The following is a 27,530-nucleotide window of genomic DNA, read 5'->3' on the forward strand; positions in this document are numbered from 1 at the left end:
TCACATTATAATGAAAATGGGAAAAAGAACTCCAAAGATTCTACTCAATACAAGGACTTACTGGAGAGGCCCAAGTGGCAACAACGCTGCTCGGGTTATGGCAAGATAAACCATCCCAGATACGAAGAAATATATGCAAATACAATGCATAAGTCTGCTGGGAGCACTCCGCTGTGCATGGAAGAATTCTGAGTGACAACGTGACAAGCGTGGGAAAGAGAGAGAGAGAGAGAGAGAGAGAGAGAGAGAGAGAGAGAAGTTGGAGAGTAGATGCATGCAACTGCAGTGGATGTGAAGAAAGTGTAGCGGCCAGTAAATAAGACTGCATTACTCGTATGAGCCTCAGGTATATCTGAGGAATGCTGGTGGAAGAGCTGACTGGGAGCTTCAGGCTGGGTAATGAGAGTGTGGAGAGAGAGAGAGAGAGAGAGCATCTGATTCAGCGTGCATTCACAGAGCTTACGGTACTTCGGGTGCTCGGTAACCATGTCAACCAATACACATAGGTCAGGGAGCTCATTGGATCCTGCACTCACGGATCTGCCTGAGGATGTGCGCAGTGTCGCCTTCTGGACCAAGCTGCCAACTCCGGCTATTATGCTGTGCTTTCCAAGATACTCATCAGCTCCACCACAGTTCGAGAGGAAATCAATCAAAGGGCCATATGGCTATGGAACCGTGCAGACTGGTTGGCCATCAGACAGGCATTAGCCATTAGTGATAGCGGGTCAGTGTTGGACCAAGACGTAGCATTCTCACCTCCACACTGTTTGATCTGCAGCAGCAGCATGTACTCAAAAGGACATACTCAACCAGCCCCAAAGATCAATCATGATTCTGGTACTGGTGTCTGGTTACTGCAGAGAATAAGTACAAGGCATGGACTGTACAAACGACAAATGACTCAGTGAAACAATACTGCATAAAAAGTTAACAGGATCATAACCAGGACAGCAGAGTAGGTACAACAGAGGTGAGACCGTTGCTTGGAGCAAAGACTCTCGGGAAATTCGGTTGATACGAAAAAGTAGTGGGCCCTGATGGAGAGACACTGCATCATCTCCGATGGGTAAATCCCTGCATTGAGGACACCTGGTTGTGACCTGGTTATCGGGCACCAGGAGATAACTGACATGCTTGCTAGATTGTTCAACAGTAAGGTGACGACCCAAGATCTGACTAGATCATCTCCCATCCTCTCATAACTTTGTGCATTGTCTTGAAAACTTGATACTTGTGAGGCTATGATCAAGAAGCACCTGAGGGACATGAATTATAGGAAAGCAACTGGCCCTGATGAACTCAACCCACATCTTCTGAAGCAATGTGCTGAAGAACTCTGTAGTATTTTCAAAAGAATTTTCAAACAGCGCCTACAGTCTATGGTACGGCCAAGCCTATGGAAGAAGGCCTGTGTCATACCTATCCAAAAAAAGAATTCAATGTCAGATCTAAGTAACTCATCCTATCTCCCTCCTCTCGGCAGACAGTAAGATCTCTGAGCAGACCAACTGACCACCTTCCTCGGGGAATATCATCCGCTGACACCACAACAACATGGGTTCACAAAGCAATCGATGCTCAGCATGTGACCTGTTGCTTCTGCCCTCCAACTCTTAATATGACGACTTTGGCTCATGCCTGGCCACCCTTATTATAGCCCTAGATACTGCAGGAGCCCTTGACTGCATGTGGCGTTGTGGGCTTATAGCAAAACTCGGGCAGCTTGGAATCACAGGAGATCTGCTTGAGTTTCTGTCTAGTTCTCTGTCAGGCCATAATCAAGAGACACGCCTCAGGCATGTATGTAGTGGAAGTCTCGGTTCCACAGAGCCCCAGTATGTGGAATATGTACTTCAACAACCTCATGTAAAGCATTCCCTCAGCATTAGATCATGCTGGTGGATGTACACTGTCTTGACCCCTCTCAGGGTCAGAGGTCCCTGAGGTGATTACAACAATCAACCAGCTGCTGGACGATAGCTTGGATTGGGAATGGCAGAGAGATATCAAGTCTGTTTCTAACAAAGTTCAGGCTATGGTAATCTTTCATACAGGAGATGTTGCCAGGCAACTGCAAGGAAAACTGAAGTTTGGACAAGACATCTTGCAGTTGCACGACTGCATCAGCAAATTAGATCTTGACTCTAATCTTCAGTTTGGCTGCTATCTTGAAAGTGTGGCTCTTAAAGTCACCCTAGTGTCCTTGTTGAGAAGGGTGAGGCTCCTCCTAGCGAGCCGATGGCCTGCTGATCATTTAAAGGCTCTGGCCTGCCTGGTTATGGAATACACTCCCCTCACCTGGATGTCAAGTGCTAGGCACCACCTTAACCTGCTGGACAGGGTGCAACAGCATAAACAGTGTAAAGGAGGAAGACCAACGGTAACAGCAACATCAAGGAGCAGAGAGGTGGCAACTAGACACTAGAGCACCATTGATGAGTCAGCACCCTGTGATACACAAGGCTCAAGTGCAGCACGTGCCACACCTGAGGAGACTCAAGGTCCCCTGAAAGAGAGATGAGTACAGCATGAGATCAGTGTTGAGCAGCAACTTTCTCCTGGAGGTCCAAAGGTTTCATATCAACCTGCATCAACATTCTTTTTCTGCCAGGGCAGCTGACTTGTGATATATCTTCACAGCTGATGTGCATGTCCATCAGCTAACTACACACCAGACCAAGCTGGTGGCCCAAGCTTGGCGCTGCGCTGGATACACTCACCATAGCCGCGAGCTTCACTAACCATCTTAGGGTTAAGTTCTTATATAGATCATCTCTAGAACGAGGTATCTTTAGTCTGTAAAATTTGTAGGTCTAACTTTCCTGTATTCCCTGTACAGTACAACTTCTAAGTGCAGTATTATTTTAAGTAAAGATTGAGAGAGAGAGAGAGAGAGAGAGAGAGAGAGAGAGAGAGATGCGTTTGAAAATACAAACAAGAAACATGGAAACAGATGTATGGTAAGTCAAAACGAGCAGACTTTTGACAGCTGCACCAACTTCTGGAGTAATATGTTTCGAGAAAAGATTATTTGGGGAGTGATAGGAGCTGCTCCTACCCTGGCCAAAATTTGATCCTATTTGACACAAAGCACTATGAATAATTTAGTTTCTTAGGTAAAAATAAAAATAATCATCATGCATCCAGGAGTTGCCCAGGACACCCAGGGTATGCCCCCTCCCTTCATTCCCTGGAGCAGAATCACACTCAGGTTAAAACCTGGTCTGGGTGGAAATCTACCACTACGCCAAATTTTGTGTTCCTAGGTAAAAGCTATGGTTACCTCTCCCAGGGGCAACCCCCCCCCCCACAAGAAGGATGATAGAATCCCACCCTGCCGTAAACCTGGTCTTGTAAGATGCCTACGGCTGTGCAAATTTTCGTTTTCCTATGTTAAAAAAGCTACTACCCTGAATACCGGCCATGCCTAAGACACATAGAAGTCGCCCCCACCGAAAGGGATGGTATTCTGGAAACCCCCTATGACTAAAATCTGGTCCGAGTTGGGGTCTACCACTATAGTAAATATCGTTTCCCTATGATAAAATGGAAAGAAGAGCTCTGATAATGCATATTAACATTGCCTGGGATTCAGAGGAACAGGCCCTCAGTGGAAAGCGGCTCTGCCTAAAACCTGGTGTGGTTGAAAGTCTACCACTGCAAAAAAAATTTGTACTTAGGCAAAAATATAGCTGTCCCTCGGTGGCCTTATCCCCAGGGATCTCCCTCCATGGGCAGAGGGAGAGTTTTACCCTACACAAAACCTGATCCAGACTGAATTCTACAACTGTACAAAGTAGTTTTTTTCCTTGGTAAGGGAAAAAAAAAAAAGTTGTGCATAGTGGCAATGCCTTGAACCACTGGGGGATTCCCACCCCGAAACTGGGGCAGCCTTCACAAATCCACCCTTCCTTAATCCTTGTTCATGCTCAAGTCCACAGTCGTTTAAAATTTCGATTCCTGAGTAAAATACTATGGCTGTGCATATTGGTGTTGCCTGGAGCCACTGGGGACATTCCCCTGGGAGGGAGTCCCACGCTTCCCAAAACCTGGTCCACTTGGAAGTCGGCTACGGTGCACAGTTTTGTTTTCCAACCCCCCATCCCCCATCTCCACCTTATAAGGCCTGGTTCCCATCATTAAAAAATGAATATTAATATAGTGATTAAGTGAGTGAGTAACTGACACAGTCAGAGACAAACATTTCCTTTGATCACCTCTGTGAGTGCAACAAAAAATACATTATCTAAATTTCCTCTACAGTTATGAATAATTAATGATTTGTGAACCTATGATCGCAATATAATACTAACTACATAGGTTATTTCGGCAAGGGTCAGACAAATTTAGAACACTGAGATAATTCAGCTGTGACAGATACGTTACAACCCATGTCGGAATGCCTTCTGGCCAAGAGCTGAAAATTATGTATTAAGTTTCCACCGACACCAAACCATTAAATATTTAGCTCACAGTTCATCAATCACAGCCAAAGAACTGAGAGGATAATGCTCTCATTCTCCACCTCTGCGGAGGGGGCGAGGCATGCTTTGTCTTCAGACGAATGATTATGATGATGATGATGATGATGATGGGGGAGGAGGTTCTTGGAGACAGCATTTCCTAGTGACGGGAAGCGTTCATGAGAGTCTAATAAAATGAAATTATTCACAGTGGCACACGTCCACCCAGACCAAGTCTTACTCAGGATGAGACCCAAAAGGCCACTCTCTTTCGCAGAGATCCCAGTCAGTGCCACTGTGCACGGCCATAATTTTCTTTACCTGGGAAAATGAAATTTTGCACAGTGGTTGACCTCCACACACACCAAGTTGTAGGGCGGGTGGGATTCCCCATTCCTTCTAAGGGATGCGGCCGCCAGAGGAGATAAGCCAGTGTTTTACCAAGGAATGCAAAATTTTGCACAGGTGTAGACCTCCACACAAACCGAGTTATAAGCAGTGTGGAAGCCCCCCAGGCACCTGGACAACATCAGAATACACAGCCATATATACAATATATATATATATATATATATATATATATATATATATATATATATATATATATATATATATATATAGATATATAGATAGATAGATAGAGAGATAGGTAGGTAGGTAGGTAGGTAGATAGGTAGGTAGGTAGGTAGATAGATATAGATAGAGGGGAGCCGGTGGCTCAATCGGTAGAGAGGTGGCTTGCGGTCGTACCGGACCCAGGTTCAAATCCCCGCTGGTGCAGGGAACATTTTAAGGATTTGAATTTCATTACGGCAGACTTTACCGATCTACCAGAAGACCCGCCGACATGTCATAAAAATGCCCCCGCTAATACAAATACACCACTCCTGTATGAGACAGCCCTGGCATGTATTCAATATAGACGGTGGGTGTTAGCGCCGAAGTGGCGACATGTAGAGGTGTACGATATGTAGGAGGACTGCTGGGCCTTGGGAGCAGGCTGAGAAGCCTATGCCCAGAGTCAAGCACATAAAAAAATATATATATAAATAGATAGATATGTGTGTGTGTGTGTGTGTGTGTGTGTGTGTGTGTGTGTGTGTGAATGCGAAATTTTGCATAGTGATCGACCTCCATTCAGTCCAGGTTTTAGGTAAGGGAGGACACCTCACTCCCCAGCAGGGGGCGGCAGCCCCTATGGGAGGCAATATCATAGTTTTCCTCTACCTGCAATCATGAAATTTTGCACAGTGGATAGGCCTACACCAGGTTTCAGGCAGGGTAGGACCCCATAGGGGCCGGGTCCCCTGGAAGAGGTGAGGTAGCGCAGGTATACATGGCCTTTTTTTTTTTACGAACTTTTCCACAGTAGTTAACTTCCATTCAGACCATGTTTTACCCGGGTTGGAATCGCAGGGGCTGCCCCCTCCCCTCCCATGTAGGTAACTACAGTTTTTTGTTTCCTTATAATAACTTGGTGGCAGGTGCAGCTATCAAATGTGTTCTTTATCTTGTCATGGTTAATGGTAAAAATACAGTTTGCTTTGAGCCTGTAGGTTCCATAGTCTCCTGCTGTGGAGTGGAATTGCACGGTTTTGTTGTGTTTCTTATCTAATGCTTGTTTGGTTCTAATATTTTAGTCAGGTTTGTGATCCCTTCAGTCCACTGACCTGTTTTATTGCTTATTTCGTTCTACCTCCAGACACATTGTTCTGTCGAGGAATGACCAGCAGTGAAGGAGTTAACGAAGGCTATATCTTACCCGTCCAAGCCGAGAAGTCTCCCCTAAGCTGGATAGTATCGGTTGGTGGTTGCAAGATTAAAAAAAAAACATCGCAGGACTGAAAGAGTTAATGAACAGGGTTTCTCATATTTTCCTTACGGTGCGTCTCGCGTAAGCTATACAGAACTGCCTGGCAGGAGCAAGAAAAAAATACTCGTAAAATGCCTCTCATCTTACTGAAAATTATTATTATTTTTTATGTGTCCGACTCTGGGCATAGGCTTCACAGCCTGCACTCAAGGCCCAGTAGTCCTCCTACATACCATACACCTCTACATGTCGGCGCTAACACCCCCCGTCCATACTGAATACATGCTAGGACTGTTTAATACAGGACTGGTGTATTGGTGTTAGCGGGGATATTTTTACATGTCGGCGGGTCTTCAGGTAGATCAGTAAAGTCTGATTTTATGAAATTCAAATCCTTAAACTGCTCCCTGCCCTAGCAGGGATTTGAACCTGGGTCCGGTAGGACTGCAGGCCACCACCCTACCGATTGAGCCACCGCCTCCCCCGAGATATGAAAGATGGTGGTGAAGAGCAAAGCTCCTTTCAAATAACAGAAATATTGGCTAACGGAAAGAAGCTTGAAAAATGTGAGCGGAAGTATTCTGTTTATACAAGAGGGATGACTAATGTAGAATGAATTAAAATGTGCAATAATAGACCTTCAAGAAAGTGATAAGTAACGTGCAAAAATTCTGAGAAAATAATGTCTTTGAAATTTGCATTTGGAAATTAGGGGTTCAGTCACGAGGGGAGACTATTAGAGAATACAGGAAAAAGTACAAAAATAAAAAAGCTAAATTAACAAAGTTTAAAAAAAAAGAAGAAACTTGAAAAGTAGCTGAGAAATGTTCTGCTGTGAGCAATAGAGAAGACTAATACAGATTGCAGGAAGGCGTTCGGTGACTTGCTAAAACAGTCACAAGAGAGGAACAGGGCTTAAGTAAAAGTTCTGCATGTAAGTACAAAGCATTAAAACTGTGTGTGCAGATTTTCGGTTTAAGCAACAGTGAAAACTAAAATGACACGCAGGAAAGCGTGCGGTAATAGCACATAAACAAAGTGCTGGTTCTGAATGTGAAGCGAGCACTAGAAGGCTTGTACCAGGGATGTGTTGAATTAATGCCAACGAGTGAGGTGCCAGGGAGTAGAGAAGCAGGAGAGAGATAGAGATAGATAGAGAGAGAGAGAGAGAGAGAGAGAGAGACACACACACACACACACACACACACACACACACACACACACACACACACAGGCAGACAGGCAGAGAGGGGGGGGGTTCACAAGCGAGAGCAGATAGGAGGAATGGCAAAAAAGAGAGGAGAGTAGAGAAGATAAATGAAAAAAGGAAAGGATGGGAGGGTACGGGGGAAGAAAGGAAAGGAGAGGAGGGGAGGGGAAAGGGGGGAAGAGAAGTGATAGACACTAGGGGAGAGGAGAGGAAGAGAGGGGAGAAGAAACAAAAGGAGAGGAAGGGAGTGGCATACAAGGGATGACAGGAGAGGAGAGGAGGGGAGGGGGGAAGAGAGGAGAGGAGCCACAGTCTTAGTGACAGAGAGGATAAGTTTTACAGAGAAGAGAAGTGACAGGAAGAGGGTGACGCAGGAATAGAAAAGTCTCGCAGAAAAGAGGAGCGATACAAGGAAGGAAAGTGTTGTGTACCAGGATGCAGGATAATCTTTATGATATTGGTAGACAGCCTCTGAAGCTGGTAACTCTCCTTGGACTTGCCTTATGCTCTATCGGTTACAACGCACTAGTCGGAGTGACGGTCTTGCATAGGTTTTATCTCCAAGTTGGGAATAAAGGTTTTCCTATCATGTAATGCTATCAGGGCAAATAGGCTTGTCATCCACCCTTAATGTATTAGACTACAGTAGCCTCGCCTCGGGTTCCACACATCGATTTCAGTGGCTGTTACAGTTTGTGATTTATATGTCTCAGGGCTAAGACTAAGGAACAAGCTTACGACCAACTCTCACTCATAACTCTGGTACGTGTTTATGGGCAGAATAGGGGCGTCTGGGTTGATTCTGCATTCGCCTTTCCTTGCTTTCCTGCAAAACCAAAATAACTCGAGCAGTTCCCAGTCGTAACTGCAATTTTTCATTTGCTAATTCAATCTGATGACGTGCTTTTCATTTGACCTTTCCTGCAATTAGATCAGAAATCAGCTGAAAAGATCTACTTGATAGTGAAGGGGTACTTTATGATATATTTCACTTTTTTAGTTCAAAAAATATCTCTTAAAGTAAGCAAAATCGTCCAGAGGTAGCATGAGTAGACTAAAGCAAACTACATTACAGGACTATGCATCACTGTAATGACTTTTTTTCCTTTCAGGTTATCTACAGACGATCACGCGTCTCAAGGGAGACACTTTGAACTGGAGAGGTTAAGTACACTTCATAGACCCCTCAACTACACGAAATACAGTATCTCCAAATTTGATCATTTGCGAGTTTTGGGGCTACAAGGACGCTAAAAATATTGATATCGATAATTCTACTTAATATCACCTTTAATCACATTGAGAATAATTAAATGTCGTGTGAATAAAGCTCTAACATAATATTAAGTACTTGCAGAACAATGTTATTTGTCGATTTAACAATAAATAAGGAATTTCTCAAACACTCTGAAAGATGGACGGTCTTAGATAGCAACTTGCGGTAAAATGGAAGCATAAAATTGTTCATCAAGTACTTGACGTAACGTCAAAACTATTTTCACGTTATATTTTTCTATATTAAAGTGTTTTGTGCTAATACTGATAAAATTTAATGTCAATATTTTCAGCTTCTATTTATTCCAACATACGCAAGTGGCCAATTGTTAAGAATAATTCTGCAAGTTGCACGAATAAAATGAAAAAAAAAACACCATTGGAGTAAAGAGGATAAACTACATCACCTCTACAGAAGGCGCTGCATCACTTGGAAAAAGCATTTCTTATATTAATGAGATACACCAGACGAGTATATTCAACAATTTTATTGACCATTAGTAGTGAATGGACTGAATAACCCACCAAGTGCAATTCTCTTCAATTTATGATTAACTTTTATAGAGTAACGATTTCAAGCTATATCTAACTCCTTGAGTTGGAAAGGTGTCTTCTAAAACTTAACAAACTCATCAGGGAGGGCAAATGTGGAATTTTTAAAATTCACTGGATTCCAGAGGTTCAGGAGGGTGCTGCCAGGATGTCCCTTCTTATGCAAGCACATCCTCGTCACCCTTCGATTCAAACCAGTGATGGACTCCGACACACATACTCATAAACAGTGTCTATTACAACAACTCAACTTACATGGGACCACATTTGGAGAAAATGCAAAATGAGAGGTTGACTAGTAGAGTGAATGTGAGTAACAGAAGGGGAAGACCGAGAATGAGGTGTAGGGAAGGGATGGAGAAGTATATGAGTGAGAGTGGTGTGAGGTGGACGGAGGGTGGTCTGATGGTGGACGATAAGGTGGTGTTGAGGCGACATATTCGTGGCCACACCCTCAGGGATTAAGATGTCAGCTATAGGTAGATACCTGGACACAAGCTATATTCTTACAACAGACACCCGTTTTCGATTCATACCTGGCCGGAGTGGAAACGTGTGAATCTCGGCTATGTCAACGTATTACGACGGGCTTTGTGAATTCCGCAACAGTTTTTGCTAACCGAATTATGCTGTAATTAGCAACTCATTATATTCTTGTATATTATGTTACTGATGCAACCTATATCAATAATAAAACGATAAAGTACTATACATGAGAATATTTAGGCGTTACATGCAGATCAGATCGATAAGAAAGAGGTGCTATGTAGTCTCCTGTACCAGAGAGAATACGGCCTCAAAACTCTTTCTCTGAGAAGATTCGATCCTGCAGCAGACACATGCACAGTACAGGGTTATGGAGATTCAGAGTTCCGTCTCCCTGTGATCAACCCAGCTCAGAGCAAAACAGTCCTGTGAAGTTCCACAGACTACATTACACACGTGCTCGCGAAGGAGGATGGGTGTTATGCTTTGATCGGCTTTTGTGTGTGTGTGTGTGTGTGTGTGTGTGTGTGTGTGTGTGTGTGTGTGTGTGTGTGTGTGTGTGTGTGTGTGTGAGAGAGAGAGAGAGAGAGAGAGAGAGAGAGAGAAACTTACGTTTTTACATACCTTGGCAGAAGGGCTGAGGACAAGCCAAAAGACTGACCAACTGATTTCAGAATAATAGGTTAAAGGTCAAGGTCACAGGGCTATAGTAGGTCAAAGTTTGACCTAGTTATTCCAACTTCAGCAGTTTCTACCCGATTTAGACCAAAGTTGGTAATAGGGTTAAGGATACGTCAACAACATAGGGGTTCGGTTTTGAGAATAATCAGCCAAAAGTCAAGGTCAAAGGACAAGGTCAAATTTTGAATTGAAGGAAATGTTGAGGATCAGCCAAGTTGTTGGCCTATTGTTTCTGAGAACAAGAGGTCAAAGTTCAAGGTCACACAGAAAGGTCAGCTTTAAAAAGGTTTTATCCGACTGAGATTAAAATACGAATTGTTTCATTTTCTTGTCATCGGCTACAAAACCAGCAACCCCACTGGTTGTGCTTAGAAAGGAGGGTAGCTAGACACCCAGCAGGACAAAAAACATGAGCTGTCAAGTCCGAGCCAGCGGCCATCCAGCACGGTAGGTGGAGTTGGTTTGCCTTGGCTGGCAATCCACGTAGAAGAAGAAATATTCTGAATGCCCATTTCGCTGGGGTCCCTCACGGGACCCCACCGAAATGGGCAGATTCGTATGGCCGTGTGGGGTATGTGAGGCGCTAATGTGTTGGTGCTGCGTGAAACAAAGATGAATGGGTGTGAAGCAGAGTAGAGGGAGAGTATGAAATGCGTAAGGTCGGTCATGAATGTCCGTAGAAGTTGCAAAGAAGTAACTGCGTTGTTGATGAGTGATGAGTGGCTGAGGGGAATGAAAGATTACCAATGTGTCAGTCCCTGTTGTATGTATGCATGTACGTCAAGTTCCAGTCTCAGAAGGTGGCAGTGATTGTTGTACATGCGGTTTAGGACAACAGAGGTGTGGAAGGGAATGACAGGTTTTGAGATCATCTAGATGAAGTTATACAGTGTTTGTGATGGATGACAAACGGGACAGTTGACATTGGTCCTGTAAATTACACGATGGGTCGTTATAGTGTATATATATCTATGCTGTATCGGGGGAGAATGATAATGGAAGGTGGTTGAGGGATATGTGTCAGGAAAGGAGTTGAGGCATTCGTTCTTCGTACTGTATGCATAAAGATGCATACAAATATACATGGAAAAGATATGCAGAGGTCTGTCTGAACATATGATTGTGAGATGCAAGGTCAAGCTAAAGGAGTAAGCTTGATGAAGACAAAGAGGAGCAGTCAGAGCGAAAGGCTAAAAGTGAGAAGTAAAGAATCAAAGAAATGACAGATGCATACCAGCCTATGTTAGTAGAGGAGTTGGAGTCAGGGAGCTGGGATCAGATGGATCTGCACAACTGCATAACAGGGAATGTCTAATTAGGAATACCAAAGCGGTGGGTGGCGTCACGAGGCTAGCAAATAAGAAGAAATGTACAGCGTGGTGGGATGAAGAGGTCGATAAACCAGTGGAGAAAAAGACGAAGTGGCCAGAGTGGATGCAGGGAAACAATTCAAATGGAAGAATTAGAGAATACACTGAGAATAAGAAGCCCGTAAGTGACTAGCAAAGAGGAGAAATGGGGAAGGTGATGATCTTGGAAGAAATATTTACGTAAATTATTCTGAAAATAAGAACTTCTCGAAGGAGGTTGGACAACGTAGCAGTGAAAATGGACAACGTAGAAGTGTGAAGCTGTGAGGGATCAAAGTGGAAGAATGTTAACCAGTGGAAGTGAAGTAAGGAACAGATGAGAAAAGTATTTTGAAACGCTGATGAATGGAAAGCAAAGCAACTGTAAACAAAACTGGTTTTCGTGAATTGCAAAGGAGTGTAGTGTCAAGAAACGTAACATTGGCTGAAGTCGAGAATGCTGTTATTTTGGCTGAAGAACAGGAAAACAGCAGGTGCTGATGAGGTGTAGCCAGAGATTAAAGTGGAGAGAGTGGAAGGAACTGTTTGTTTGAGATAAATAAAAAGGCGTGGATGAGTGAAACTATACGAGCAGAGTGATTTGAGGCTGTGACTGAACCAATGTACAAGAGCAAAGGAAGGGTAAAGTGAGTGCTAAAATGATCGTGGCATAAGTCTCTTGAGTGTTGTAGGAGACGTACTGTACACGGAAAAAATGTCACAGAGAAAGTAAGAGATATATCAGAATGCCTGGTGAGTGACGAACAGGGTGGCTTTAGAACTGGCAGAGGACTTCTAGATCAAATATTGGCAATGAGACTGATGATGGAGATAATGGGAGTTTTTGTGGCATTTTTGGATTTGAAAAAAAATATAATACAAGGTAAGCAGAGAAGGATTATGGAAGGCTTAGCAATGTTTGGTGTAGATGGCAATCAGTTGGTTGCCGTTAAGAGCTACGTGATGTTAGTGAAAAAGGTGTAAAAGTAGGTGGCCATCTAAATGAATGATTCAAGACCAGTGTTGGCGTGAGGCAAGGTTGTGTGATAAATCCCTGGTTATTCTGTGTGTGTTGTTACGGAACAGAGAAAGATAATGTACACTTTAAGTGGGAATACTAAGAGTCACTACTGTCCCGTAAAGTTCCAGGTTCAAAACAAAAGAGTTAGGTAAAATTACAAGTTAAAGTTTAATGCTCAAACTAACAACAAAACATTCAGGACTCATAAGGATAATGTAATGGCAAAAACAGGTTAAATATATGGTTAACTGCAATAGCCTCTATTAACACGAAATTAGCATGAGTAAATTTATCTAAGTCAGCCCTGATAAAATGAAAATACACCGGGTAATGCTCAGTTAATGCAAGATAAATTATTACAGATACAAACTATTATAAAAAATGACTGACATAAAACCCAACAGTAATCAAAAACCTCACTAGGCCTAAGAATTAACATTATGCTACACAGTACAAGAAAAAATGCAACTACACTTATACTCAAATTACACACAGCTGCTAGATGTTTGGATATTTCTTGAGCACTCACAATAATAATAACTGTACAGGGGAGGACAGAGATGTGAACAAAATGAGGAGCAGATCTAAGTGGCAATGATGCAGAGACTGAGCTCATTATATAGGGGCCAGCAGAGCTTGATACAACTTGTAAGAAGGACGCGCAAATGAAGTCATGGGGACAAAGGGATGACAATCCTGCTCTCAACAACAGAAAGGACGACTTACTCTACTATAACGGTAGAAGGGGGGAACTGAGGCAGAACACGCTCGTGATCAAACATGCAGCATACTGTGCGTTAAAATTAAACAAAGGATGATGAAATCATAGGCTATGTAACACCTCCCCACAAAGAAAAAAGAAATTTACAAAGGAAATTTCTTATTACTCTAAAACAATCTGTATATGGCATTACAGAACATGCAAAAGTCTTTCCTAATGTTACAAAACATGAGATCTCCCTAACACGTTCAGTCATAGGTACTTGCCAGTATCCCTTTAACAAATCAAACTTACTTATGTACCTAGCCTTTCCGATCTTGTCCATGCAATCTTCCACACGAGGGAGAGGGTAAGTGTCTGTTTTGGTTATCTGATTAACACGTCTGTAGTCGATGCAAAGCCGCTGTGACCCACCTGGCTTAGGGACTAGAGTGACAGGAGAACTCCACTCGCTCTGACAGGGCTCAATCATCTTGTGGTCCAACAGGTAGCCAAGCTCCTTCTGGATGAGAGGAACTTTCACTGGGTTCACACGGTAAGGAGGCAATTTAATTGGCTTTGCGTCTCCAACATCGACATCATGCATCAACACAGTGGTTCTTCCTGGAGTAGCACGGAACACTTGCGGGTACTCCTGCAGTAATGCCGAAAACTCCTGCCTTTCCTTGGGAGGTAGATGAGAAAGCTTAGTCTGGAGATCATTCATGATATCAGGATTCTTCCCCAAACTATCACTCAGGCTCATACTGCATGGGAGAGCTTCACTTGCAGACTCGGGTGGAACAGCTACAGTGCAGACTGGATTATTTTCGTCACGCCTGTGATATAACTTTACCATGTTGATGTGACATAGTTGCTTGTTCTTTCTACGATCTGGTGTGGCGATGACATAGTTGACATCACTGAGTTTCTTCTCCACGAAATAAGGACCACTAAACTTGGCTTGAAGAGGTTGCCCATGAACAGGTAGCAGAATCAAAACCTGATCTCCTGGTTGAAAGTGGCGTAACCTGGACTTCTTATCATACCAAGTCTTCATCTTCTCCTGAGCAGCTCCTAAATTCTCTCTCGCCAGCTGTAAAGCAGTGGACAGCCGTTCTTTGAACTTCATCACATACTCCAGCAGGTTGACGTCATCTTCCTCCGACAGCCAGCATTCCTTGAGGAACTTAAGGGGTCCTCTTACTTCATGGCCAAACAGTAGTGCAAAAGGTGAGAAGCCCAGTGATTCATTTGGAGATTCTCTTGCGGCAAACACAACGAATGGAAGACCTTTATCCCAGTCTTTCTGATGTTCCAAACAGTATTTCTTGAGCATCAATTTGAGTGTTTGATGATATCTCTCCAACGCTCCTTGGGTCTGGGGATGGTAAGCTGAAGAGGTGATCTGGGTGATGCCCAACTCTTTCAGAGACTGCTTGAAAACATTTGACATGAAATTACTTCCCCGGTCGGACTGTACCTCCTTGGGCAGACCAAACTTTGTGAAGAACCCTAGCATTTCCTTAACCAAGTTCTTTGCTGAGATATTTCTAAGTGGAATGGCTTCAGGATAACGAGTAGCCATATCAATCATGGTCAACACATAAGAAAATCCTGAAGAAGTCTTAGGAAGAGGGCCCACAATATCCACCAACACACGGGTGAAAGGCGCCACAAAAGGAGGAATGGGAACTAGAGGTGCAACCTTTTCGGTCTGATTACACTTCCCCACAACTTGACAGGTGTGACAAGACTTACAATACCAGGAAACATCCCTGAAGATACCTGGCCAGTAGAAGTGTTTCAAAATGCATGCCACAGTCTTCCTCACTCCAAGGTGTCCTGCCAAACTGGAATCATGAGCCACTCGAATGATATCCTGCCTACAAACACGAGGGATGACAACTTGATGTACAACCTCCCATTCACAGTCGGCTGATGCTGTTGGGGTCTCCACTTCCTCATAAGTACTCCTGACTTTACATAATAACAAGTAGAAGCACCGGCTGACTCTTCTTCACTGTAAGCAGAGTTAGCTAGACCTTTCAACTCAGGGTCAGCAACCTGCAACTCAACCAACTCTTGACGAGACAAATTATCAACACTACGGGGTACTGCCTCATCTGGTGAGTGGTCCAAATTAGCAAGAAAAGTGTCAGCTAGGATAACATCATCATCATCATTATCCTCTAAATCACCAGTAACTTTAGACTTAGCCCTAGTGACAGCACATGCAGGGAACACATCAGGGACATCACAATCCTGGGCCGCAGCCACTGGCTCACTAGACAACTGAGGAGCTGGACACACTTGACTTCCACCAATATCATTTCCAAGTAAGAAAGTTACACCTGACATTGGGAGTGTCTCAACCAACCCAACCATAACAGAACCATTAACAAAACCAGACTCTAAATTCACTCTGCACAGAGGGACAGAGAAGTAATTATTCCCTACACCTTGTAAGATTACAGTTTCATCAGAGGAATTAACATTAGAGCCTAGAACACTGGTCAGCATAAGGGGTTGGCAAGCACCTGTATCACGATATATTTTAACTGATTTCCTGTCATTACTGTCCAGAGGACTGACAAAACCATCAGACAGGAAATTAGCACATGAACTCTTGAGAGTGTCACCCACTTTACTGCTCAAAAGAGGAGCTCCATCATGAGAATTTAAGTTACCCCTCAAAGCAGGTTCAGTTAACTCAGTTAAAGAATTCTGGGAACTCTCAAGAGTGGACACTAGACCAATTGACTGAATATTTAAAGACTCCTTTTTGTTCACATCACGCTGTCTCCTGAAACATTTCTCCGTAGTATGACCAAGCTTACTACAATAAGTACATTTACTTTTCTGAAATCTAGAGGTGAAGCTGGTATTTACTTCCTGAGAAACATCATCTTTATTCTCATTCCTGTTACCTGTACTCTGAGTAGAGGCAACATACTTACTCTCAGCTTTCCTTTTTTCTCTAGAATATCTCTTGTGAGTGAGAACATATTCATCAGCTAAAACTGCAGCATCAGACAAATTATCTATTCTTTTCTCATCAAGATATAGGCTTACATCTTTATAAATACACCTCTTGAAGTCCTCCAGCAAAATCATCTGCTTAAATTTACCAAAATCAGAATCCACATTCTTAGAATTTAACCACTGCTCTAACAGATCTTCTTTGATTTTTGCATACTCAACATGGGATTGCTTATCTTGCTTGTAAGTTGTCCTAAATTTTACTCTATAGGCTTCAGGAACAAGCTCATAGGCCTTAAGAATCAAGCTCTTAACTACATCATAATTATCAGATTGATCCTGAGGCAAAGATGCATAAGTTACTTGAGCTTTACCTGTGAGAACAGTTTGAAGGAGTACTGGCCAATACTTTTTAGGCCAATTAAAACCTGTAGCTACCCTCTCAAACAACTGAAAATACTTTGTTAAACCAGATTCATTAAAAGGAGGGACAAGTTTAACATTTTTAGCCACATCATAATCATCAGAGCTAGATGATCCAGTTCCACCTTGTTTCATGCGATACTCATGGTCTGCCTGAATCCTAGCTAGTTCAATTTGTGCCTGAGCCTGTATCTGTGCCTCCTGAATCCGAGCCTGAGATTCAGCCTCCTTAGCATTTGCTTGAAATTCAGCCTCCTGAATACGATCCTGAGACTCCGCCTCCTTAGCCTGAGACTCAGCCTCCTTAGCACGTGCTTGAAATTCAGCCTCCTTTATCACGAGCCTCCTGCAGGACTAGCTGTAACTTAGCTAATTCAATCTGCGTTTGCTCATTTAGAGGAGCCACATTAAACAAGCTTTCATCAATCATGTCAACAATTTGATCTTTAGAATGATGAGAGCGAACAGCAATTCCCAATTGTTGAGCAACGAGCTTAAGTTCATTCTTTGTTCTGTTTTCTATATCACACACTGTTTGCACATTTGACAAAAAATCTTTGGCTTCATCAAGTGTAGTAATAGTAGACATCATGAATAAGTAACAGTCACAAAATATCAAGCAATATCCTTATGATAATATCCTGAATATCCTGATAAGAGGTCGCCAAATTTATGTTACGGAACAGAGAAAGATAATGTACACTTTAAGTGGGAATACTAAGAGTCACTACTGTCCCGTGAAGTTCCAGGTTCAAAACAAAAGAGTTAGGTAAAATTACAAGTTAAAGTTTAATGCTCAAACTAACAACAAAACATTCAGGACTCATAAGGATAATGTAATGGCAAAAACAGGTTAAATATATGGTTAACTGCAGTAGCCTCTATTAACACGAAATTAGCATGAGTAAATTTATCTAAGTCAGCCCTGATAAAATGAAAATACACCGGGTAATGCTCAGTTAATGCAAGATAAATTATTACAGATACAAACTATTATCAAAAATGACTGACATAAAACCCAACTGTAATAAAAAACCTCACTAGGCCTAAGAATTAACCTTATGCTACACAGTACAAGAAAAAATGCAACAACACTTATACTCAAATTACACACAGCTGCTAGATGTTTGGATATTTCTTGAGCACTCACAATAATAATAACTGTACAGGGGAGGACAGAGATGTGAACAAAATGAGGAGCAGATCTAAGTGGCAATGATGCAGAGACTGAGCTCATTATATAGGGGCCAGCAGAGCTTGATACAACTTGTAAGAAGGACGCGCAAATGAAGTCATGGGGACAAAGGGATGACAATCCCGCTCTCAACAACAGAAAGGACGACTTACTCTACTATAACGGTAGAAGGGGGGAACTGAGGCAGAACACGCTCGTGATCAAACAAGGAGCATACTGTGCGTTAAAATTACACAAAGGATGATGAAATCATAGGCTATGTAACAGTGTATATATATATATATATATATATATATATATATATATATATATATATATATATATATATATTGTTATGTGGGTGTATATTACGGTGCACTCTTAACCCGTAAATAATCACCAGACGGGGTGAGGTAAAGCTCACAAGAAAACTAACTTAACTTTACTGTACACACTAACATCACACACCAAAGAAGAAACCAGGATTCGTTTTACAAAAGGGGAATTCATGTAGGCCTCAGAATACAAATATAAAACATGTTATTTCTTACCTAACTAGATTACAATCAGTGAAGGCTAATTACTCACAAAGCTCAAGGAAAGTTGGAGAACTCGATGATATAATCCAGATATCAACCACACACTAGTGTAAATGGAGGAGTGAACCCAAAAATGGGAAATGGTGCACAAACAGTGTGTTTTGTAATCAAAGTCACGTATTGAGTAATGTGTGAAAATATGAGGAAAAGTGCAACAAAATGTGACAAGAGTGAAACGTGACAGTAAGTGACAAAAAGGTGTGGAAATGTGAAAAAAATGTGTCTTTCTTACATTGTCCTCGAGCTTATAAAGCAGACTTACTCCGCCTCTCTCGGTTTACTAACCACTAGGCTGTCTTAAAAATAATCTCCGTCCATACACAGACAATGGAGGCACCTGCCGCCAAAGGGGGCCTTACACACATTGCATAAAACCAATGACGTGCCGTCAAGAAATCTAAGAAAGCGTTATTTAGGCTTCGATTGGCAAATACTCTCATTTTGCTCCTCCCACACCATAAGTTACACACACAATGGTCAAGGATAAAATGGATTTCTGCGCAATTTATGGGAAAAACAACTTGTGTGTTATCAGCCCAGAAGGCAAAGTTGTCTGCTGAGTAAACACAGTTGAGGTCTAGGCTTACCCTTTACAGGCAGCAAAACTGATAAAAGATTTATCGATCTTGGCGGCTCGCCTGTCTCCTTACATTATCACCTCATCATCTATTTCACCCATTCGCTACTGGGGTAACTAAACCAGTGACAATATATATATATATATATATATATATATGTGTGTGTGTGTGTGTGTGTGTGTGTGTAAAGAGAGAGAGAGAGAGAGAGAGAGAGAGAGAGAATGTACAGATACAGAGATAGAGAGATAGATAGATGTGGTTATGAGAGAAGTAAAAACACGAGTAATGGAGGGAGGGATGATGCTCGTAATGAATGGTGAAGGACAGAGTACTCGTATCTCAAAGCTGATGTGCGTAACTGATGCATTGCTGTTTGCAAATGGTGGAGAAGAGCTTGGCAGACTGGTGCAAAGATTTATAGATGGTTGTGAGCGTCATGACATGAAAGTAAATGTAGAAAAGATATGACTGTCGAGAGGTGATTCCAAGTGAGATGTTTAGGTGAAAAGAGAGAGAGAGAGACAGACAGACAGACAGACAGACAGGCAGACAGACAGACAGGCAGACAGACAGACAGGCAGACAGGCAGACAGACAGACAAAGAGATCTGAATTGGTGAGAGAACTTAACCCACCGCATGCCAGCTATTTTTAGCCCTATTGGTCACCTCCATCCCGGCCATTTTTTGACCTTTTTTTAATTGGCTTTAATGATAGATTTTGATGTGAAAACAACGAATTTCACCATTAAAATACTCACCGAAGCTCAGAAATGGGTTTTATTGAGTCCTGCATACTCGTATACAGGTATTCCCATTCTCTCACGTTCGCCACATAGGTGAGAGAAAGCCGTTTTCTATAAAAGGAAGACTCAGGTATTTAAGTTGGGAAGGTGTGGCAATGTTCAGTATACTTTTGTGATTACTTACTACTTCAACAACTGTCATAATTTGCGTGTCTGTCTCACTGTGAATGCTTTGTCTTACACTTACTTGAAAACTGGTACAACCTGTCTTCACTATGAACAGTCCTGGTACTTACAAGAAGGAATTAACAACTTGACTTCACTATGTACAGTTCTTACACTTACAAGAAAATATTTACGACTTGATTTCCTTATGTATATTCCATACACTTAAGTGAAAATATTTTCTACATGCCTTCGCTATGTACAACACTGGGTGAGGCACACAGGCAGAGCGAGTGTGAGAGGGGGAGTGAGTGGGTGTATGGCCTTGACCGTCTGAGGCATGACAGAGGAACAGTTAACATACATGCCTGCCAATTTTTACCCACGGATCTTGAAAAATGCGGTCACAGTGAATGTTTTAATTTGAAACCGTTTTAAAATGGCACTGGCATGCGGCGGGTTAAGTGCGTGGGTGCAGAGATAGAAAACAGAGGTAGATGTGTAAATAAAGTGGAAAGTAGAGTGGCATAGGTAAGGAAAGTGGTTGGTGTTATGAAGGCCTTGATGAGAAGTAGAAGTCTGAATGTGGCAGCTGCAAGAAACATGCATGAGGGAGCATTAATTCCTACACTAACATACAGGTTTGAACTATGGTGTGGCAAGAAAATTAGAAATCAAGAACTGTGGAGATGGAACTGTTGAGGAATGTGTGTGGAGTGCAAAGAGTGGATAGGTTAAGGAATAATTTGATTCGTGGAAGATACGAAACATGGAAGTCTGCAGACACCAGAGCTTAACCCGCCCCATCCCGACGTTTTCTGGGCAGTGGTACGCCCCAGTCCCGACATTTTTGGACCTTTTTTTTTTTTGGCTCAAACATCCGCTTTTGGTGAGAAACATCGAAAATTCATAGAGAAATCGCTCACCTGAGGTTTAAAATACTCGATCTAGGTACAAGTACTTCCTTACCTGACTGGGTTTTCTAACAGGCTGGCACCAAAGAAAACGAGTTCTATGGGAGGGTAACTATTTTATCCACTCATAAACAGTATTTATTTATTTACTTGGTACGAATTTATATGTAGTACAAGAGTACATTGGTTTTCAAACAGTAATATAGGCATTATAAGCATTGTTTCACTCACTAACTCATCACAATTCATGACCTTTTTTTTCCCACATTACCTGATCATCATTTCTGACTGTTTCTTCCTCTAATGCTATGTAAACTTTGTCCTCCATATTGTCATCGATTGGGGAATCACTCTGTCCCTGAATGTCTTTATTGGCCAGGTCACTGGTAACAGGTGAATTGCTGAGACAATGGCGTGCAGGGGGGGGGAGAGGTTATGCGGTGTAAGGCATTGTCCCTGCTTGGCATCTTGTAGAGGAATAGAGGAAGGTGTCCCGTGTATACGTGCCAAAAATCACTCGCGAAATCACTCGCGAAAATTGAAAATTGTGCAAATTAGGGACCTTGCAATGTTGCCACGTTAATTCACGTCGCCGGGACATGAGTGCACATCATGTGCGGACGTTAATTCACATCGCCAGGACAGCGCGGGTTAAGAGAGTGTGCTGAGATGAGATGGTCATGTGGAGAGAATGGGTGTTGAGTGATGAAAAAGGGTACATCTGAGAGAGTCTGAAGGTCAGAGGCTTAGAAAGCCAAGAAACTTGATAGATATGATAAATGAGCTTGTGAGAAATAGAGGTAAGGAAGCTGTCGAGGCTAGGGAACTGACAAGAGATTGAGCTGTGAGGATGAATTATATGGGGAGTGTGTTTGGCACTACTTTTTGTATCTGAAAGTCACTGACTGACTCTGTTAGATAGGTGGATGTGAAGCTACGTGAGAAAAATAAGCTTAGGCCTATCAGGTGGAGCCAGGATTTCTGGGGTTTGAATGGATATTGAAAGGGAGTGTGGCCCATTCAGTTTTCTTCACTTTGTTAGTATCTCATTCTGTCACGTTCTGTTTGACTCTCTGGACCCTACCTAACCCCACCCTCGGGTGGAGGGGGTGGGGGGAAACAGGTCTAAATAACTAAAAAAAAAATATGAAGGGAACCTTTGTGGAAGGGTTCAAGATAAGGCAAAGATAAAGTGGTTCGATTTTGAGAATAGTTAGTCAAAGGTCAAGGTCACAGAAAATGCCAAAGACTCAGGTCATGGAAAGATCAAAGGCCCAGATCACAGGGAAAGGACAAAGGTCAAGGTCACAGAGAAAGGTCAAAAGTCAAGGTCGCGGGGAAGGACAAAGGTCAAGGTCACAGGGAATGGTCAAATCAAATAGTTCTCCTTGGAACTAAACCAAACCTAGTGAGTGGGTTAAAGGTCAGGCATGAAGCAAGTAATTCTACAATTATTTTGAGAGCAACTGGGCGAAGGTTAGGATCACAGGACAGTGTCTATTCTTCGGCCTTTAAACCAGTTGGTGGCGTCGGGTGTTACGATTCCTGGATGGTCCTTCTCGTTTATCGTGATCTTAACCATATTCCTCACCTAAAGATGGGGTGAAATGATGTACGGACTTAAAAACCAGACATGAGCGGGAACACTTCCAAACACATGGGTTAGTATTTCCCAGTTTTTGCTTCATATACATAAATACCCACGAGAATAACACATGACTGTGTTAAAATTAGTTTTCATGTGTGGTGGTTTTGTATCCGTCTTTGGGTTGTTACTCATTTATCATTTTACACTTTGGGGCTCTAAAACCAGATTACACACCTCAGTAAGAAAAGAAAACTCAGGGAAAGGTGTCTCGTAATACTCGGCTCATAATAATTCATAATAATTTTCAGTCATATCCGACCAGACAAAAAGACATGAGACCGCGGCTAAACGTACTGTTAAGAAAAACAAGGACACCATCAACACCAAGAAGAAACAGAGAAAAACAAAAACATTATTTTTTGAGAGGGAGGGACACAGGGAAAGTAAAGGAAGACATGTGCCCACCACTTGAAAGACTGACGCTGGGAACGGCTATGTGCTGTGCTCTAGGGTGGACGCTCACCTACGCAGAAAAATAGCAGGTTGGTAACTATAATAAAGCCCAATCCATCGTCGGTGTAAATCATATAGGACGTCGAGTGTTTGCGCCAAGAAAAACAGCATAGTCCAATGAAAATGTGGGGTACAGTTGCAGACATTTATGAGACAGAGAGAGAGAGAGAGAGAGAGAGAGAGAGAGAGAGAGAGAGTCTGAAAGAGGCAGAAAAAGACAGTCAGAAAAATAAACTGTGTTGTGGTGGTACTCTCAAGCAGGTGGCAAGTGGGTGGGTGGGAAGGAGGAGAATTAAAGCGTTGGGTGTTTGCGTTGAGAGCCTCATAATTCACCAAGCACCACAACACCACCACCTTCCAACACCCCCACTTCACAGGACAGTGTGTGTGTGTGTGTGTGTGTGTGTGTGTGTGAGAGAGAGAGAGAGAGAGAGAGAGAGAGAGAGAGGCATGAAGGAGGCGAGGGTTTGTGTGTGTGTGTGTGTGTGTGTGTGTGTGTGTGTGTGTGTGTGTGTGTGTGTGAGAGAGAGAGAGAGAGGCATGAAGGAGGCGAGGGTTTGTGTGTGTGTGTGTGTGTGTGTGTGTGTGTGAGAGAGAGAGAGAGAGAGAGAGGCATGAAGGAGTCGAGGGTTTGTGTGTGTGTGTGTGTGTGTGTGTGTGTGTGTGTGTGTGTGTGTGTGTGTGTGTGTGTGTGTGTGTGTGTGAGAGAGTGGTGATGAGAGGGTTTGTGTGTGTGTGTGTGTGTGTGTGTGTGTGAGAGAGAGAGAGAGAGAGAGAGAGAGAGAGAGAGAGAGAGAGAGAGAGGCGTGAAGGAGGCGAGGGTTTGTGTGTGTGTGTGTGTGTGTGTGTGTGTGAGAGAGAGAGAGAGAGAGAGAGAGAGGCATGAAGGAGGCGAGGGTTTGTGTGTGTGTGTGTGTGTGTGTGTGTGTGTGAGAGAGAGAGAGAGAGAGAGAGAGAGGCATGTTGGAGTCGAGGGTTTGTGTGTGTGTGTGTGTGTGTGTGTGTGTGTGTGTGTGTGTGAGAGAGGTGTGAAGGAGGCGAGGGTTTGTGTGGGTGTGTGTGTGTGTGTGTGTGTGTGAGAGAGAGAGAGAGAGAGAGAGAGAGAGGCATGAAGGAGTCGAGGGTTTGTGTGTGTGTGTGTGTGTGTGTGTGTGAGAGAGGTGTGAAGGAGGCGAGGGTTTGTGTGTGTGTGTGTGTGTGTGTGTGAGAGAGAGAGAGAGAGAGAGGCGTGAAGGAGGCGAGGGTTTGCGTGTGTGTGTGTGTGTGTGTGTGTGAAGGGTTGCAGGGCTCTGGGGAGATGGTTATGGCGAGGAACATACGAGATGAGAGGAAAAGAATGCGTGGATACCGTGAGCCTGGACGCACCATTACCCTCCCACCCACACACTCATTCTCTCACAATTACTCACGCCGAATGCTGGGAGGGGCTGGGTGTGAGTCTTGTGGTGATGCTGTGGTGTGGTTTTGGTACTGATGTGGTGTTGGTGATAACTGGTTGTGAATGTGATGACTGGTTGTGAGTGTGGTGATGACTGGTTGTGTGATGACTGGTTGTGAGTGTGGTGATGACTGGTCGTGAGTGTGGTGATGACTGGTGTGTGATGACTGGTTGTGAGTGTGGTGATGACTTGTGAGTTTGGTGATGACTGGTTGTGAGTAGGTGATGACTGGTTGTGATTGTTGTGATGACTAGTTGTGCGTGTTTTGATGACTGGTTGTGAGTGTTGTGATGATTGGTTGTGAGTATTGTGATGACTGGTTGTGAGTGTGATGACTGGTTGTGAGTATGATGACTGGTTGTGAGTTGGTGATGACTGGTTGTGAGTTTGGTGATGACTTGTGAGTTTGGTGATGACTGGTTGTGAGTAGGTGATGACTGGTTGTGATTGTTGTGATGACTGGTTGTGCGTGTTTTGTTGACTGGTTGTGAGTGTGATGACTGGTTGTGAGTATGATGACTGGTTGTGAGTGTGATGATGACTGGTTGTGAGTGTGATGGTGACTGGTTGTGAGTGTGATGATGACTGGTTGTGAGTTTGGGGATAACTGGTTGTGAGTGTGGTGATGACTGGTTGTGAGTTGGTGATGATTGATTGTGAGTTGGTGATGATTGATTTTGAGTTGGTGATGACTGGTCGTGAGTGTTGTGATGACTGGTTGTGAGTGTGATGATGAGTGGTTGTCAGTTTGGGGATAACTGGTTGTGAGTGTGGTGATGACTGGTTGTGAGTTAGTGATGACTGATTGTGAGTTGGTGATGACTGGTTGTGAGTGTTGTGATGCTTGGTTGTGCGTGTGATGACTGGTTGTGAGTGTTGTGATGACTGGTAGTGTTGTGATGACTGGTTGTGAGTGTTATGATGATTGGTTGTGAGTGTTGTGATGACTGGTTGGGAGTGTTGTGATGACTGTGAGTGCTGTGATGACTGGTTGTGTGATGACTGGTTGTGAGTGTGGTGATGACTGGTTGTGAGTGTGATGACTGGTTTTGAGTGTTGTGAAGATTGGTTGTGAGTGTTGTGATATGAGTGGTTGTGAGTGTTGTGTTGTTGAGTTTTGCTGTGTTGGCTGTGATGACTGTATTGCTGTCGTACTTGTGTGCTGGGTTTTTCTACTGTTGTGATATAGGTGTAGTGGTTGTGATGGTTGAACTGTGGTATTGTGGTGGTTGTATTATGATGAGGTTGTGATGGCTGTATATTGGTGATGTGATGTTTTCATTGTGGTGATGCGGTAATGACTGTATTGTGGCGATGTTGTGATGGTTGTATTGTGGTGGTCGTGATGGTTGTATTGTGGTTGTCGTGATGGTTGTATTGTGGTTGTCGTGATGGTTGTATTGTGGTTGTCGTGATGGTTGTATTGTGGTGGTCGTGACGGTTGTATTGTGGTGGTCGTGATGGTTGTATTGTGGTGGTCGTGATGGTTGTATTGTGGTGGTCGTGATGGTTGTACTGTGGTGGTCGTGATGGTTGAATTGTGGTGGTCGTGATGGCTGTATTGTGGTGGTCGTGATGGCTGTATTGTGGTGGTCGTGATGGTTGTATTGTGGTGGTCGTGATGGTTGAATTGTGGTGGTCGTGATGGCTGTATTGTGGTGGTCGTGATGGTTGTATTGTGGTGGTCGTGATGGCTGTATTGTGGTGGTCGTGATGGCTGTATTGTGGTGGTCGTGATGGCTGTATTGTGGTGGTCGTGATGGCTGTATTGTGGTGGTCGTGATGGTTGTACTGTGGTGGTCGTGATGGTTGTATTGTGGTGGTCGTGATGGTTGTACTGTGGTGGTCGTGATGGCTGTATTGTGGTGGTCGTGATGGTTGTATTGTGGTGGTCGTGATGTTGTACTGTGGTGGTCGTGATGGTTGTATTGTGCTTTAGTTACCATCTGTGGGAATGGAGTAGGAAGAGTGGAATGGTTTCTGCATGGTCTTTCTCCCTATACCGTGGGGAAGGCTCGAGAGACTAAGCACCTGCTTTAATTGCCTGTCATCAAACTCCTTTAAATTATTATTTTTTTTTTTACCTGGTATGCAAAGAAAGTTTCTAATGTAATTAAATGAGTACATTTTTTTTTCCTAATGAATCTCACTTACTCTTTCAGCTTAGTCAGGGGCCAACTTCAGTCAGACAGGAAGGTTGATCTGCTTAGTTCCAAGATCTTCATTCCCATCTCATAGCTAAGGCTTATTAGATCTCATCCGACGATGGCTTCAAACTCAAGCTCTGGGAGTGGCCAACTCAATTTGCTGAAAACAAGTTATCATAATCAAGCACTGCGTTCTTCCCCCTTGCCTCATCCCCCCGTTGCGTCATCAACCCCTTCCTTCTCATGTATGCCACAAATAGTTAATATTAACCCTTCGGTCCAATGGGACAGTTATTGTTCTTCTCTTACGACCGTCAGATGATATTATCATCCTCACGGAAGACACCTCGCAATGAAGGATGTTGAGACAAGCTCCTTCAACCCTTTCATGCGACAGGTTTGTCTTGAGCTGAATAAAATCGTTTCAGATGGGAAGAAATTAAATGTAAAGCACTTCATATGATTCAATGGGTTAATATTAATTAACCAAATTCTACGTACACGTTTGAGGCGTGAAACGAATCAGCTGGAAGAAAAAAAAATATGACGGTGGTAGATTAAACCCAAACTATTTCAGATATATATATATATATATATATATATATATATATATATATATATATATATAGATAGATAGATAGATAGATAGATAGATAGATAGATAGATAAAGAGAGAGAGAGAGAGAGAGCCATCATGGACGCTTGATATAT

The sequence above is a fragment of the Coenobita brevimanus genome, chromosome 45, assembly GCF_032717465.1.
Source record: "Coenobita brevimanus isolate Jiangsu-jjx chromosome 45, ASM3271746v2, whole genome shotgun sequence".
Classification (NCBI taxonomy): Eukaryota; Metazoa; Arthropoda; class Malacostraca; order Decapoda; family Coenobitidae; genus Coenobita; species Coenobita brevimanus.